We start from the raw sequence: 17,951 nt of genomic DNA, 5'->3' as shown, positions 1-17,951 counted from the left end.
AGGTAGGGGACCGTTGTCGTGGCCTACCACAGCCGCAGAACACAACATATTAACGATCCTCCTCCATCCACTCTTTTGTTTTTTATGTGTGTAGCGTGCAAATTTTTTTTTTTTTAATTTTGTGATCAAATTGTTAATATAGAAACACTGTATAAATTAGTCTATCTGAAGCATGACGCTTCTAATCTCTCAAATAATGAAACAAACTTGTGATCGGCTTGTCTATTAAGAAATAGTATCCCGATTTATCTATTTGAGAGTGATGACCCAACGAGGCCACGTTTCAGATCCTGGAGGATCTTTTCTCAGGGGATGTTTTCTTTTTTACTTGCTGTCTGTATTTTGATGCGTCAATCTTTAAGTGAAGCATTTATTAACTGGTAGTCTTTGTCATTTTCTTATCTGCTTTCCAGCAATGGATGCGAGTTAGACTCGGCTCGTATGAACGCCCATATTAGCTGATTGGTTTTCTATCGTTGAACTATCTTTCAATCCATCCAATCGATGATCGCATTACTGTTACGTCACTGCATGCTTTCAAATTAGAACCCCAATTGAGTTCCTTATTTAAACCTCCCGGTGTTTGTGTTCGTAATGTAAAGATCCAAAATGCACTGTCCCATTGGGCCATCCACCAGTTAGCTTGGCTTCAGTGCCAGATAAAATAGTGGAAAGTGTTCTAAAGATCAAAATCACAGAACATACAGAAAAACATGGTTAAATGGAACAAAGTCAGCATGGCTTTACCCAAGGCAAATGTTGCCTCACAAAGCTGCATCACTTTTTTGAAGGAGTTAATAAACATGTAGATGGCAGATTAAATTTAATGTGGATAAGTGAAAGGTGATGCATATAGGGAAAAATAACCCATGCTATAGTTATACAATGTTAGGTTCCATATTAGGAGCTACCACCCAAAAAAGAGATCTAGGTGTCATAATGGATAACACATTGAAATCGTCGGTTCAGTGTGCTGCGGAAGTCAAAAAAGCAAACAGAATGTTGGGAATTATTAGAAGGGGAATGGTGAATAAAACGGAAAATGTCATAATACCTCTGTATCGCTCCATCGTGAGACCGCACCTTGAATACTGTGTACAATTCTGGTTGCCATATCTCAAAAAAGATATAGTTGCGATGGAGAAGGTACAGAGAAGGGCGATCAAAATGATAAAGAGAATGGAACAGATCCGCTATGAGAAAAGACTAAAGAGGTTCGGACTTTTCAGCTTGGAGAAGAGACAGCTGAGGGGGGATATGATAGAGGTGTTTAAAATCATGAGAGGTCTAGAATGGGTAATTGTGAATCAGTTATTTACTCTTTCGGATAATAGAAAGACTAGGGGCCACTCCATGAAGTTAGCATGTGGCACATTTAAAACTAATAGGTTAAAGTTCTTTTTCACTCAATGCACAATTAAACTCTAGAATTTGTTGCCAGAGGATGTGGTTAGTGCAGTTAGTGTAGCTAGGTTTAAAAAAGGATTGGATAAGTTCTTGGAGGAGAAGTCCATTACCTGCTATTAATTAAGTTGACTTAGAAAATAGGCACTGCTATTACTAGCAACAGTAACATGGAATAGACTTAGTTTTTGGGTACTTGCCAGGTTCTTATGGCCTGGATTGGCCACTGTTGGAAACAGGATGCTGGGCTTGATGGACCCTTGGTCTGACCTGGTAAGGCATGTTCTTTTGTTCTTATGTACCAGTAGGGTTTTCAGGATATCCACAATGAATATGCATGAGATAAATCTGCATGCATTGGAGACACAATATATTCAAATTTATTGCAAGCATATTCATAGAAACATAGAAGCATAGAAATGATGGCAGAAGAAGACCAAACGGCCCAACCAGCTGCCCAGCAAGTCTGCCACGATATTCATCATGGATATCGTGAAAACCCAGTATGTCCCGAGGACTGTATTGAGAAACACTGCTTTAAGGATGGTACTTCCTCTCAAACTGTGATGAAACACTTTGGCAGGGTGTGAAAAAGTGGGCAATACCCATGCTACCACTGTATTAATTGCAGTCAATAGTGGGACCAGCTTTTTCTGTGCCCAGGGCAGGTATTCAGAATTATGACTTCCTGTCTACCTTCATCACAGCTCTTTCTCCTTTGGTGACTCCAGCAAAGCACCCTTCTCTCTCTCTCTCGCCCCCTCCTACCCACCATCCCTCTCCTTCTTTTCTCCCATCCCTTGCCCATATCCCCCTTTTTTCTCCTCTACTGCCTCTCTCTGTCTCTCTACCCCACTCAGTTCTCAGCTTTGCATTACCTCTCTCACACACCCCCCCCCCACACACACACACACACACTGCTTCTTACCCTGGATACTTCTCTTTCTCTCCCTTCTAACTTCCCTCTGTCCACCCACTACTTGCTCTGCATCTCCCTTTTTCTCCCCCGCTCACTCCTTGTTCTGCATCCTTCTCCAGCAGCATTCCTCCTCTCTCTTCCATCCAACAGCTCCACCTGTCTACCACCTATCCTTTCCCTAGAAACTTCCCTTTCTCCCCAGCAATCCTCCCTCTCTCCCCATCCAACAGCTCAGCAACAGAAGCCCCAATTCCTGTACAACTGTCTGCCCAGTAGCAGCCCCCCCCCCCCTCTGCTCCAGCCCTCTCCCAGCGGCTACAGCATCCGCAATTCCTCAGTGCTGTGTCCTGCAGCAGACTATTCTCCTCCAACCCTCTACTGAGCATCAGCGGTCCCCTCTCTTTCTGCCCCCCCCCCCCAACTTCTTGCCCAGCAGTTGTCCCTTCTCTGGTTTTCCCTTTCATGTTCTGCCCAGCATCAGTCCCTCCCCTGTGCCCTTTCTCTCTTTCCTCTTTCCTACACTCCTCGGCCCACAATGCTGTAGATCTTTGTGCAGGGGCAACAGCAAAAGCTACAGAAACTTGAACTAAAATCAGCATGGGGGGGTCTGTGAGCCATCACATGTCCACAGGCCCTGAGGCCGCCCTGACCCTTCTCCCATGCAAGCTGATTCATTGCAGATATCCTGAAAACCTAACCGTCTGGGGGTCCCCCAGGACAGGTTTGGAAACCACTTTCCTAGGTCCTTCAGCCTCCAGCCTATAAGCCCCCCTTGAGATTTTGATACCTAAACTCAACAATCATTGTATTCCATTTTTGCTTTCTTTTCAAGGATGGGGAAGAGGGATGGTGGTGGTGGTGATGATGATGATGATGTCAGGGGCTGGGGGATAGAGAAGTGAAGGGAAGAGAAAGTGATGATGATGTCAGAGGGTGGAAGAGGGAAGGGAAGAAAGGTACTGATGTTCCTACCTTGGGTGGGGGCTTGAGGGAAAGGAACAGAAGAGAAAATGATGATGGTGAAGGTGATGGTGTGCCACTAAGTAGGGAACACTGTGCCGGGTGTGCCACAAGACAAAACATGTTGGGAACCACTGATCTAATCAAAATGAAAGGACTCAGGACATTTAGCCAGCCAGATGCTCAACTGACTCACTGGGACAAGGTCTGGGGATTGGACCTTGGCTACATGATCTGGGTCCAGACCCCAGACTTTGCCCAGTCACATGCCCCATCCCTCACTCCTTTCAAAGTTTTGGGGGGTGCAGGAGGGGGGATCAGGGTGGTGGTAGAGCCTGGGGGTGGGAGTGGGTCTGGGCCCAGACCCGGACCCTACCACTGAATTCTTTTAACATCATCTTTGGGGGAGAGGGAGGCAATGACACATTTTGAATTCACCTTTGGTGGGTTGGGGGAGGGACACTGAGCTACCAATAGGTTTTTTAAATACAATTTTGGGGAGGGGCTAGGTCATTGCCGCATGGACACTTTCAGCTATTTTTAAACTTTTGGGGAGTCGGGGGGCCACCTCGAGTGGCGGCCCCGGGTTGAGCCGGGAGCCATTGCTCAACTTTCCCAATTGATGGCGGTCCCTTGAGGTTTGGGCCACCATCATGTTAAAGGGCTGCTCGCTGTATTCTTTTGTCCCACGGTCTTTGGCTGTGAGACAAAAGAATGCGCCACATAGCCACGATGTTTTGTTTGGGGTGGGGCCCCACTACTGCGGCAACTTCTCCCCCCCCCCTGCGATAGTGAGACCCCTCTCGCAAAAATACATCTCGTCTCAGTGGCTCTCGGCCTTAGCCAGACAAACGCACTGAATGTGGACCTCAGTGTGACTCTTTGCCTCCTTGCAATCAAGTTATAGGTTTTTATTTCTTGCTTACTCTTTATACTCTAAGCCCAATGCATGAATGAATATCTCATAAAGCACTTAATAATACAATTCCTTCACTATTACAAAGGATCATAATTCTGCTTAGTTTTTACTCGCACAAATGAAAAATACCATCCTCAGGAGGCACAGACAAGAAGCTGATGTGCTTTCTGCAAATCTTCTCCAGGATACTGTGTACACATCGCTAAAGACTCCTCCGTTCAGTGTCACCTGGTCAGGCAAAGAGGGTTTACGTGGCCGTAACCTGAGGAAGCTCCTCCTGTCTCAAGCCCTGGTTGTAAGGTTTCAAATACGGAGAAGATAAAGAACGTTTCTGGGAAGTTGCACAGTGATGTTACATTTTCAGACGGTCTACACTGTACTTACTATCTAGTCAGCATGAAACTATTACACTTTTTTCTTAATGCATTTGTACTGCTTTTTACTTAACACTGCCCTGACTGACAGCCCTGTAGAAAGTGTTTTGTGCAAAGAGTGGCAAAAACAGGCAGGTCCCAGAAAATGATTACTACTTCCACAGGTGCATTGGGCTTGAAGACGTTACTGTTGCACGTCCCGGCCGCGTCCGCTCTGCGGCCGGCCCTGCTCACCTTGCTCTCCCGTCCACGAGCTCCGGGCTCTCCTCCTCCGCAGCCGCAGACAGTTCATGGCGACCCCGTCTCCCCCGCTCGCAGTCTCCCGTCCAGGCCTCACGGCGGGGCTCGGCATCCTCCATGGCGTCGGCCCCGCCCCTAGGAGCGCGCTCACGTGGACCGCCCGGCCTCTTAAAGGGCCAAGGGCGGCTCCCAGCTCCGGAACGCATCCTGATTGACAGCAGGATTTAAGGAAGTGGTAAAACACCACTTCCTTGCCTTGGCAATCGGGTCGTACACTCCAGTGTCTCTAGTTTGCCTGTTCCAGTGTCTCCCATTCCAGTGTCTCCCGTTCCAGTGTCTCCTGTGTCTCCTGTTCCAGCATCTCCTGTTCCTTCGACTCTCCATTCCTGGTAGTACCCTTCGGACTGATCTCACGGTACTGACCTTTGCTTGCTCCTGACCTCATCTGACTGCTGCCTGGATCCGACTTCTGCCTGTTCACTGACCTCATCTGACTGCTGCCTGGATCCGACCTCTGCGTGTTCACTGACCTCGTCTGACTGCTGCCTGGATCCGACCTTTGCTTGCTCCTGACCTCATCTGACTGCTGCCTGGATCCGACTTCTGCCTGTTCACTGACCTCGTCTGACTGCTGCCTGGATCCGACCTCTGCGTGTTCACTGACCTCATCTGACTGCTGCCTGTAACCGACCTCTGCCTGACCACTGACTACTTCTGATCGCTGCCTGGAACGTGACTTCTGCCTGACCTGACTACTCCCGGACTGACTACAGGTACTGACCCCTGCTTCGGCTGACCATTCTGGACTGATAATCTGGCCTTGATCCTCGCTATCCACTCAGACACTCTATCCTGGCCTCCTGTGACCTCTGGACATTCTTGCTTAGACATCAACCGTGCACCCTTGTTCAAGGTGGGCACTCCCCTGCGCTACCTCCCTAGGAGACCCTGCGAGGCCCACCTAAGACCAGGTGGCGCAGGTACCCAATGACTCAACCTGCGAAAACCTCGTGTTGCTATTGGCGAAGCTCCAGTTAGCCTCTGTCTCCTCCTGTGCTCCGCCTCCTGGTGGCAGGAGCTCTCTGGGATCCCTCAGAGGGCCGAACCAATCCTGCACCAGGCCAAGGGTCCGCCTCCAGCGCAACAGTTGCCTGACCAAATGTTGAGGGGAGAAGGCAATTTCATTCTTTTATCATGCACAGAACAAATACAGTGCAGGATGCAGGCATGCAATTAAAGCTTTTTTCAACATAGACGATGAAATTAAAGATCTGTTAGAAAAAAAATATGCTTTTTGCGCACTGAGTCATAAAACTCGCATTATTTATTGGGATGCATTTACATCAAAATAAATTCACAAGGCTTTCTAAGAAATCCCAAAGCCCATAATTAAACACTTTCAGGTCAATGTGATGAATTTTGCAAAATCTGCTTTGTGCCTAAAAACAGGAACTCTTGCCCCTAAATTCCTCTTAGGTGCATAAATTTCCTTTTCGCATGCAGTGGACTAGACACAAACGTTCACTATTTTCAGGGAGGGGATGTGCAAAGAAATTTCAGTAAAGGAAGCTTCCCATGGAAAAAAAAACACATACAATGCTGGAATTTCAGCATTTTGGGATATTTCAGGGTGCTTTGCATGGTTCTTCTGCTAAATCACTTCACACTTTAGTGAATTGGCCTCTCGGTGACTTAACTCCCTCTTCCCTAGTCCACCAAACAAACCTTTGCTTTGCAAGGAAAGAAGAAGCTGTGTTATCCTGGTGTGGAGGAAGTCATTGGGATTTGTGTTGCAGCAAATGCTACTGCTTTTGGTGATTCCAACACAGCTCTGAACAACTTTTCTTCTCCACCTTGTTCAAAGTTTCATAAAGCAAATACACATTTATTTCACAATAAAAGCAATTATTGTTCCCTTGAGATGAGCACATGTGTATGTGTGGGGTGGGGTTAAATAGCTACCTCAGAGCTATAGCCATCAGCTTTCAACTCCGGGGTAATATAATTCTCTGTCACTACTCCCTCTCTTGAGGCCCATATTTTTCAAAATTGGCAGTGTCAAACCATATTTGCCATATGCTGAATTTTTATGTATCCGTCCATCCAAATTTCTGTATTTATTTATCACACATGCTGTGCAGGTTGAGACTGCAGTAATCTTATCAATATTACAAGAAAACATGTTACTGTGCCTTTAAAACAAAAACAGGTGGCCCACTCTGCAATGACTCCAGGGAAATCGCAAGCCAAGAAAAGAACAGCAAAACTTTTTTCCTTCCTCTGACTCAGTCATCACATTGTGTTGAGATACGGGGTGTGAGAGAGAGAGAGAGAGAGGGAGTGAGTGTGTGTGTGTGCGTGTGTGTGTGTGTGTGTGTGTGTGTGTATGCGGCTGGTCCATAGTAGATTCTGCGTGCTGCATAAGCCTCCGGGTTATTTCCTTTGTGCTTGTGTGTACGAGCCTGCATGCCTTCTGCATTCCAGAGCATGCCCTGCAGGACCTGACCATCCTCGTGCGGGAGAAGGGAGTTGTTGATGTTTACACAAAGAGTCAATATTAAAATATTAATTGAACAATTAATTACATCTGAGACCCAGAACAAAGCATCAGTAAATGATTCATGAGAAGACCCATGGTTACTGCTTCCTATAATTCACCATATCAGGAGCTTCTTTAAACATCAGTTAGCACATGAGCGAGAAAGAGAGAGAAAAGGCATGCATAAAGGAATCAAGTGAAGAAAGATTGAGTTGGAGGTGTAGAAAAAAATTGAACTTATTTTCTTTTATTTTTCTGGTTCAGTTCACTTTGTGATGTCCAGCACATGCTCTTTAGCGCTCTTGGCAGTCACCGATCAGAAACCTCCTTGGGCTGAGCTGGCACAGATGAATTATTTTTCACTTTGTGGGAGGCTAGCCTTCCCTACCGGGGAAATATGGAGAAATGGGAACAGCTGCCTCACTTGCACTGCATACGGAAGGAAAAAAAACTGCATTTCTCTCACTGCTGTTCCCCAGTGATCATGTGCATAGAAATTAAAGAAATTAAATTAAATCTGCACATGATGAAATTATTATTATTGTTTTATAGGAGAATAGGATCTCCATACATCCCAATTTTGATGAAGTTATCCTTGTGTTTTCCTGTACTCACTGCTCCTTTTGGATAGTTACATTATGCTATAGAATCCCAGTTTTGGCAATATTCCAGGTGTGCCATCAGTCAGTGAGTCAGTCTGGCTGTACATTTCAGAGTCAGTTGGAGCTCACAAGGGATTCTTTTCAGTCTGATTACTAAAGTGCCACTCACAAGCAGCCCAGAAGTTTGAGCAGCACCTCTGCAAGTCATGAAGGCGGCGATCAGAAAGTTGGCAATATCCCCCAATCCATCCCTGGTTTGAGGCTCTGCAGAACTCCCTCTGGTTACTCAGAAGACAGACAGCACAAGTTTGCATTGCTGACTTCACAGAGCCAGAAGCAAAGAGTGGGGAGGGCTTGGTCAAGACAGTAAGAGAGGAAGACAAATCAGTAAGGTGAGCATCCCTTATCAGTACCCTGAAAAACTATCTGAATACAGCACTTGGTATATATTAGCTTTAAATAATAAATACAGGTAAAAAAAAAAAAAAAAAAAAAAAGAGCAGAAGCATATGTTCATTTCTTCAAATATATTTTAAAAAATGAATAACAAATTGCCCAAGCAGGTTTAAGTTTTCAGTAGGGTACCTAACTGCAAAGTTACATATGTAGTTTTAAGCTCATACACAAATAAAAAAAATGCATAAATGTATACATTAACAAAATCCATATTGTATTAGCTAAACGTAATTTCTAAAATGACTGGCTGGCTTACTAGGATGTTTCTCCTTCCTACTCAAGAAGATGCAATAGTAAAGAAGATAACAGAGACATCAAAAGTTGCACCTCAACCGCTGGAGCACTGCAGGGAAACAATATCATTACGTGACTCTGTGATCATGTGAACTATACATTTTTGTGTTTTTTATATTGCAAATAAAACTTTTGAATCAGTCACATTCCAATGAAAAACCTTGTTAACTTATCTTATTAGTCCAAATGAATCGTTGTTCAAAAAGTGGCAAGAGTATTAGAAAAGACCAGTCACCATTCATTTAGATAACAGAGTCGCATGATGATATTGTTTCCCCAGCAGCACTCTGGCTGTTGAGGTGCAAGTTTTGATGTCTCTGTTATCTTCATTACTACTGCACCTTCTTGTGTGAGAGCTGCTGTTTTTGTATTTATTGGTATTGCAGCTCATTTGTGTATGGTTTCGTTTTCCCCATCCTACTCACAATACAAAAAATCCCCATTATATTTTGTTCTCAGCTCTGTAGAAATGATATAGAACTCCCTCCATTACCAAGCACTTTGTGAAGTAATACAAAACCTTTCCAAAAATAGTAGTCCCAGTGGAGGAGTAGTGGTTAGAGCAGCAGGCCAAGACCCAACTGAAGCCAGGGTTCAAATCCTATTTCTCCAGTGCTTCAGTTGCAAGTTTTGAGGGTTATTTACTAAGCATTTTTCCCATAGACACACAATGGGAGAAAAGCCTTAGTAAATCAGGCCCTTACACTGAAAACCTTCTGAGGACAGGAAACTATCTATTGAAATTGAATGCAACTCTCCTTTAGCTACAAATTAAAAAAAAAAGGCATGAGATAAATCAAATAAATAACTCAAACAGCAACAACTCTACAATATAAAGGCAGTACTTCAAATATTACAGTAGGCCCTAGAATACCAATACAGTTCCAACTGGGAAAACAGAATAAGCTGAACTGCTACAGATCCTTCAATAGACTACATAATTCAACTCTTTCACACACGCAGAATGGAGAAATACCTTCACCTAATAGAGAGCAAGAGCACTGGCCAGCAGAGTCATCAGATTTGGACACTGGCCAGTTGAATTATTGGGGCAGAGCCATGTGTACCCATTTCTAGTGAAGCCCCTGGTGCTGCCCCCAAAATTGTGCAACTCTAGGTAATCGCCTAGCTTGCATAATAAGAAAACCGGTCCTGGGATTGGTGTCTGATGCAACTCCTAGCTGTGATTGTTCTTTGGAAGAAACTGGTGATATATTCAAGTTTGCCTAAATGAATTACTTTCATTATCACACAAGAATAGATTCATGCCAAGGACATATTAACATTCAAAAATTAGAATAAGGATCCTTCAGAAGAAAATAGGATAAACATAAGCATTGAAAAGTTAAATGTAAGACAGGCTAAGAGAAAATTTGAAAAGAAGTTGGCCATAGAGGCAAAAACTCACAATAAAAACTTTTTAAAATATATCCAAAGCAGAAAGCTTGCAAGGGAGGATCATTGGATGATCAAGGGGTTAAAGGGGTACAGAGAAGATAAGGCCATCGCAGAAAGATTAAACGATTTCTTTGCTTCAGTGTTTACTGAAGAGAATGTTGGAGAGACTTGTTCCGGAGAAGGTTTTCATGGGGGATGATTCTGATCAACTGAACTAAATTACAGTGAACCTGGAAGATGTAGAAGGCCTGATTGACAAATTGAAGAGTAGTAAATCACCTGGACTGGATGGTATACACCCCAGGGTTCTGAAAGAACTAAAAAATGAAATTTCAGAACAATTAGTAAAAATTTGAAACTTATCATTAAAATCATCTGATGTACCTGAAGATTGGAAGATGGCCAATGTAACCCCTATATTTAAAAAGGGATCCAGGGGTGATTTGGGAAACTATAGACTGCTGAACCCGACTTCAGTGCAAGGAAAAATCGTGTAAACTGTTATAAAGAATAAAATCACAAAACATTTATAATAGACATGGTTTGATAGGAAACAGCCAACATGGATTTACCCAAGGGAAGTCTTCCCTCACAAATCTACATTTTATGAAGGGGTGAATAAACATGTGGACAAAGGTGAACCAGTAGATGTGGTATATTTGGATTTCCAGAAGGCATTCGACAAAGTCCCATATGAGAGGCTTCTCAGAAAACTAAAAAGTCATGGAATAGGAGGCAATGTCCTTTTATGGATTACAAGTTAGTTAAAAGACAGGAAACAGAGAGTAGGATTAAATGGTCAGTTTTCACAGTGGAAAACGGTAAACAGTGGAGTGCCTCAGGGATCTGTATATGGACTGTTGCTTTTTAATATATTTATAAATGATCTGGAAAGGGGTACAATGAGTGAGGTGATCAAATTTGTGGATGACACAAAATTATGCAGAGTAGTTAAATCTCAAGTGGATTGTAATGAATTGCAGGAGGACCTTGTGAGACTGGAAGATTGGGCTTCCAAATGGCAGATGAAGTTTAACATGGACAAGTGCAAAGTGATGCATATAGGAAAAAGTGATCCTTGCAGTAGTTACACAATGTTAGGTTCTATCTTGGGAGTTTCCAAGTTACCACCCAGGAAAGAGATCTAGGTGTCATAGTGGATATTACAATACATTGAAATTGTCAGGAAACAGAATGTTAGGAATTATTAGTAGGGGAATGGAAAATAAATGGAGGATGTCATAATGCCTCTGTATCCCTCCATGGTGAGACAGCACCTTGAATACTATGTGCCATTCTGAAGGAGCTAAAAAATGAAAATTCAGATCTATTAGTAAAGATTTGTAACCTATCATTGAAATCATCCATTGTACCTGAAGACTGGAGGGTGGCTAATGTAACCCCAATATTTAAAAAGGGCTCCAGGGGCAATTCGGGAAACTACAGAACAGTTAGCTTGACTTCAGTGCCAGGAGAAATAGTGGAAAGTGTTCTAAAGATCAAAATCTTTAGAACATATAGAAAGACATGGTTAAATGGAACATATAGAAAGACATGGTTAAATGGAACAAAGTCAGCATGGCTTTACTCAAGGCAAGTCTTGCCTCTCAAAGCTGCTTCACTTTTTTGAAGGAGTTAATAAACTTGTAGATAAAAGTGAACCGGTAGATGTAGTGTATTGGATTTTCAGAAAGTTCCTCATGAGAGGCTTCTAGGAAAAGTGAAAAGTCATGGGATAGGTGGCGATGTCCTTTCGTGGATTACAAACTGGCTAAAAGACAGGAAACAGAGAGTAGGATTAAATGGACAATTTTCTCAGTGGAAGGGAATGGACAGTGGAGTGCCTCAGGGATCTGTATTGGGACCCTTACTTTTCAATATATTTATAAATGATCTGGAAAGAAATACGACAAGTGAGATAATCAAATTTGCAGATGATACAAAATTGTTCAGAGTAGTTAAATCACAAGCAGATTGTGATAAATTGCAGGAAGACCTTGTGAGACTGGAAAATTGGGCATCGAAATGGCAGATGAAATTTAATGTGGATAAGTACAAGGTGATGCATATAGGGAAAAATAACCCATGCTATAGTTACACAATGTTAGGTTCCATATTAGGAGCTACCACCCAAGAAAGAGATCTAGGCATCATAGTGGATAACACATTGAAATTCTGGTCTCTGCATCTCAAAAAGGATATAGCTGCACTGGAGAAAGTGCAGAGAAGGGCGACCAAAATTATAAGAGGCATAGAATAGCTGCCCTATGAGGAAAGGCTAAAGAAGTTAGGGCTGTTCAGTTTGGAGAAGAGATGACTGAGGGGGTATATGATAGAAGTCTACATAATAATGAAAGGACTTGAACAAGTTAATCTAAATCGGTTGTTTACTCTCTCAGATAGTAGAAGGACCAGGAAACACTCCATGAAGTTAGCAAGTGGTTCATTTAAAACAAAGCGAAGAAAATTATTTTTCACTCAGCACATAGCTAAACTCTGGAATTCATTGCCAGGGGGTGTGGTTTCAGCAGTTAGTATTACTCAGTTTAAGAAAGGTTTGGACAAGTTCTCAGAGGATAAATCCATAAACTGCTATTATGGTAATTAATAAGCAATAGTAGCTTGTGATCTATCTGTTTGGGTATTTGTCAGGTACATGTGATTTGGATTGGCTACTGTTGGAAACAGGATACTGGACTAGATGGACTCTTGGTCTGACCCAGTATAGCATTTCTTATGTTCTTATGTTCTTAATAATAACCAGCTGGTTCTGAGTCTGTTTTGACTTTCAGAACCAGATAAAGGCTGTATTTCAGGAGGGCAATATTTCCCAAGACTTGCCCTCGTGACTCCCAATGGATCCTGTTTTTAGGATAACAAAGTATATACAATAATTTAGTTCTTAGATCCATTGTATGCAGATAAATCTCTGTGAGGTAGTATATAGAAAACTCCCTCAGAACACTTAAAGGACCGGCTTTTGCTATCTGGGCCTCCTTAAGAACCAACCTTGCAAGGGATTCTGGGCTGAGGGAGACTTCCTTCACTACAAGATAGGAAGTCAAGGCCCAGGAGGGTTAAAGGGGCCTCAGGGAAAAGGCAGGAAGCCTACTTATATCTGACTGTTTTGCTTGATACAAGAGACTGCTGAGGTAAGCAGCCTTTATGCTGTACTTTTTCCTTGCCTATAAATAAATTGTTGTTTGTGTGGAACCAGCAGGAATTTGGCATTCTTTTTGTTCTCCTTACTATTTCCCAACCCGTGGATACTCCTGAATGTCCATAAGATCATTAATATTATTTGCTAATATTCTAAAAATCAGACATATCTCCAGTACTAAATTTGGAGCCAGGGCAGGAAGGAGTGAGAGGAAGGGTGAAGGTTATTGCGGGAAAGGAGAAATGCATTAATGAGAACTTTGAATAAACACTTGTTTAATCTGAATGAATAAATGGCTCTCTAACCGTAGAGTAACTCAGTGAATGACAGCATTTTCAAACTGCCCGCATAAGGAAGTCAGCAAAAACGCAAAAGTTATACCTGTTTTTCAAGCAGGGTTACACACAAAAGTCCACTGTGAAAATTATCCCATTGAAATTACCTCACAAAGGTTACTCCTGCTATTTCATGTGCTTAACCTTCTTCTGAAAATGTATGTGTGTACCGTTGGATTTTATAAAGTATGCACATATATCTAAACTCCGCCCCCAGGAACATCTCCACTCAGTCCAGGTAAACAATACATGAACATGACATATGCGCATAAGCTCCCACATATCAGGAAGGCAATTTTATAAAAGGCCACTGCTGCACAAAAAACACTATTTTACATGCAAAAGTGCCTTTAAAAATTATTCTCATGAAGACCAATTGGCCCATTCAGTGTAGTCAGGCGAGACTTTGGGTAGATGATCATAGAAATTTCCATACAAAAACCACTCTGGGCTTGTAAATATGTAAATGAACACCCCCCCCCCTCCCACACACACACACATACACACATAAACACATAAAATGTCTTCTACTAGCAATAAACACGAAAAGGATCGGTAAAACAAGGACTTTTATTGAATCTTGCCCGACTCTGGCCGAGTTTCGCTCCTCTAGGAGCTGCCTCAGGGGCGACTAAAAACAAGTATAAAAACACACATACATAAATATATGTAAAACCAAAACAAATTACATATGTACATTAAATATAAATAAGTTGTAAAATATAAAACACAAAAATGTACATACATATAAAATACCGAATAAACTAAAATAAACTACTGGAATAAGGGATAAATAAAATCCCATTGAAGTCAGTTGCAAAAAAAGTAGATTTCTTTTCTTGGAAGGTTATGATGGGTGGGTGTTTGGGTGTATGGAAAGTTTTGAGATTCACAGGTACAGTTTCTTAAGCAGAGATGTATGAGGTGAAAAGCAGGGTGTAGTCAGTGTTAATCCATACTGTATGTTCAGTACATTGAAAACTTCGCACTCCTTGCACTGGAGAGCTTAGTAGAAGGCTTTTTTTTTTTTTTTTTTTAATGAACAGAGTCCATTCCAGTCGTGTGCTATCAATTCACCAACAATGATCTATGAGGTGAGACACTCATTATTTTCCTAAATTAATTCAAGGGACTCTCAGGAGCAGCACTCTAGCAGTACAATAAAAACATTGTTTGAAATGTCCACCCTCAAACTGAAATTTGTATGTGACATACTTTAGGGTGCTTAGAATTGATGAATGTTTACAAAATGATAGTTTGCTTTCATTTGTCATTGCTGATGAATAGTCAATCTCACGCAAATGCACTGTAGTTTCATAAGGTTGCTAGTAGAGGAATGATTCCTGTTCTCCATTTCTGCTTTATTGTTCAAAATATGTGGAAACAGTCCAGGTTTATATGAAATAATTTATTTGTTTAAGGGTGTGTATCACTGGATGCTTTGATTTTTGCAGAGTGTTATCTCAACCCTTAGCTTCCTGTACTCTCCCAGAGGATGCTCAATCTTCCACTGAGAGAAGGAAAATAACCTGGCTCCCGGAAAATAAGGTAGTAAAGTTTTGTCAAGGCAGAAAATGACTTGGACCACAGTCCACTGTACTACGGCTCATATCTGTTCTGCTGGTCTCTGGGAAATACAAGCATTTTTAGGAATTTAAGAGTAAAGTAAACCTTTCTCTCACTGTCTTTCTCCCTTCCCCCATTTTCAAAGCACTAACAACCAAGGTTAATCTTCTGACTGCTAATCTCCTCAGTGATAGGGGATAAAACCAGGGACAATATGGAGAAAGGTCTGTAGGTCAGACCCCAACCTAAGGGCTGTTAACCTCTTCACTGCCAGAGCCTCTATCTAGAAGAATTCAGTGTAGACAACAATCTTAGAACTCTAAATTAAAGCAACAGAACGTATTCATACAGAACAGGCCCTGTTTGTCAATCCTTTTTCCCTATAAGCACTAGGCAGTAAAATTCTTCCTTTTCCTTTCATTCTTTTTTTAAAAAAAGATTACTTTCAGGTTCCTAGGAACATTGAACCCCCTGCATTAGAATACTGTAATATATTATATGTTAGGTCAAATATTGTTGCTGTTACGGATCAGATAATTTGAATTTGTGATCTTTTCACCCAGTGATGAAAATGCCCTTAGTTTGGCACAAATGCTGTGGGCTAGACAATTTGGCAGTGCCAAAGAGGATAAGGGGGGCGACAGACATCTTCTAGCCATATAGTCGATTGTTGCGCAAGTAGCCGTGGAGATATTTTTGCAACATGAATGTTTCATTCTCTTGTCCCTCTGAAGAAATACTATGGCATGAGTGTTGCACATGCATGAGAATTTTAGATACTTTTTACAGGTTTTTCACTTCTGAAATATCTTCACAACATGTGGGCATGATCTGCCTGCACTCTGCTGGATACTGTGAAGTTGAAATAAAGAATAAAGAGTACAGCCATTCTTTAGTAAAGTTTCCAGGAGCTCTGACAATGGACTCAAGCTTGGCTTAAGCTCTCAGTTAACTCAACAGTATTCAAAATTGAAGCTCAGTTTATTAAGGGTTGTTTCCAGTTTTTTCCTTTAGGAAAAAGTGTGCACTGGGTTCATTGTTTGGATGTTTTCCTGACAATAAAGACAATGGGGGTCATTTTCTAATGGGATTGCATGCGGTACCTAGATCGGGGCGGAGTCGGGGAGGCATCAGCACCGGAAGGGGAGGAGTCAGGGCGGCACCGGGGCAGACACGGCAGAGACGTCGCTGGTGGCAAAAAGGTAAGAGCCCTTTTCGCCGCCAGTAATGCGCCCAATAGCGCCACCTTTCACAGTGGCGCTATTGGTTTGTGAAATCCGGCAACGATAACACCGTGGTGGTGCAATCACTGCTGGCTTTCGCAGGCCCGCCCCCCCTGGTACCGTGCGATTCTCAAAGACCTGCGATTTTAGAAAATCCAGGCCAATATCATTTGACTTTTGCCAATTTGGGCCCAATTTTTAATTATTCTCTGCGATTAACCACTTCGGGAAAATCTGGAGATTGCTGGAAGATAGAGTCTAATCCTTAGAAAGCAGCAACATCCTGAATGATGGTGTTAAGAAGCAAAGCCAAGGTAACACCCAGGTTCTGGGAAGAGGTAGAGACCGGCAAACTAGTTCCAAACTCTTTAGGCCTCAGTTGGGACATACTGTAAAAACGGTTACATTTTCTTCTTTAGAGGGTAACTTTTAAAAACCATTTACCTAGGTAAAATGGCTTTTTGAAAATTGCTCACCTTTCATGCATTGTTCCACAAGGCACAAAAACATTCCACAAGGCTCAAAAACATTGAATGGAAATATTCCTTGGTTTGCGGGCTTAGGGCTGGGGATGTAAACAACATGGTTAGTTTGCATTTTCAAAGCTTTGCATGTTGTTTTCCATTGTAAAATTACCTGTAGAAAAAGTAGGTGAGCTTGTCTGCAATTCTGACTTCCTGCAGCAATTTTCAAAGAGATAGTCAGTGAACCAAATCACGGTGATCCTGGAAGATGTGGTAGGCCTGATTGAAAAACTGAAGAGTAGTAAATCACCTGGACCGAATGGTACACATCCCAGAGTTCTGAATGAACTAAAAAATGAAATTTCAGACCTATTTCAATTAATTAAAATCATCGGATGTAACCTGAAGATTGGAAAATGGCCAGTGTAACCCCTATATTTAAAACGGTTCCAGTGGTGATCTGAGAAATTATAGACTGGTGAGCCTGACTTCAGGGCTGGAAAAAATCGTGGAAACTGTTATAAAGAATAAAATCACAAAATAGTTAGATAGACATGGTTTGATGGGTGACAGCTAACATGGATTTACCCAAGGGAAGTATTGCCTCACAAATCTCCTACATTTTTTTTGAAGGGGTGAATAAACATGTGGACAAAGGTGATCCAGTAGATGTAATGTATTTGGATTTTCAGGAGGCATTCGACAAAGTCCCGCATGAGAGGCTTCTAAGAAAACTAAAAAGTCATAGGATGGAAGGCAATGTCCTTTTGTGGATTGCAAGTTGGTTAAAAGACAGGAAACAGAGTAGGATTAAATGGTCAGTTTTCACAGTGGAAAAAGGTAAACAGTGGAGTGCCTCAGGGATCTGAACTGGACCAGTGCTTTTTAATATATTTATAAATGATCTGGAAAGGGGTATGACGAGTGAGGTAATCAAATTTGCAGATGACACAAAATTATGCAGAGTAGTTAAATCTCAAGCGGATTATGATGAATTGCAGGAGGACCTTGAGAGACTGGAAGATTGGACTTCCAAATGGCAGATGATATTTAACCTGGACAAGTGCAAGGTGTTGCATATTAGAGATGTGCATCGTT

The sequence above is a fragment of the Rhinatrema bivittatum genome, chromosome 6, assembly GCF_901001135.1.
Source record: "Rhinatrema bivittatum chromosome 6, aRhiBiv1.1, whole genome shotgun sequence".
Taxonomy (NCBI): domain Eukaryota; kingdom Metazoa; phylum Chordata; class Amphibia; order Gymnophiona; family Rhinatrematidae; genus Rhinatrema; species Rhinatrema bivittatum.
Note: the sequence above shows the minus strand (reverse complement) of the source record.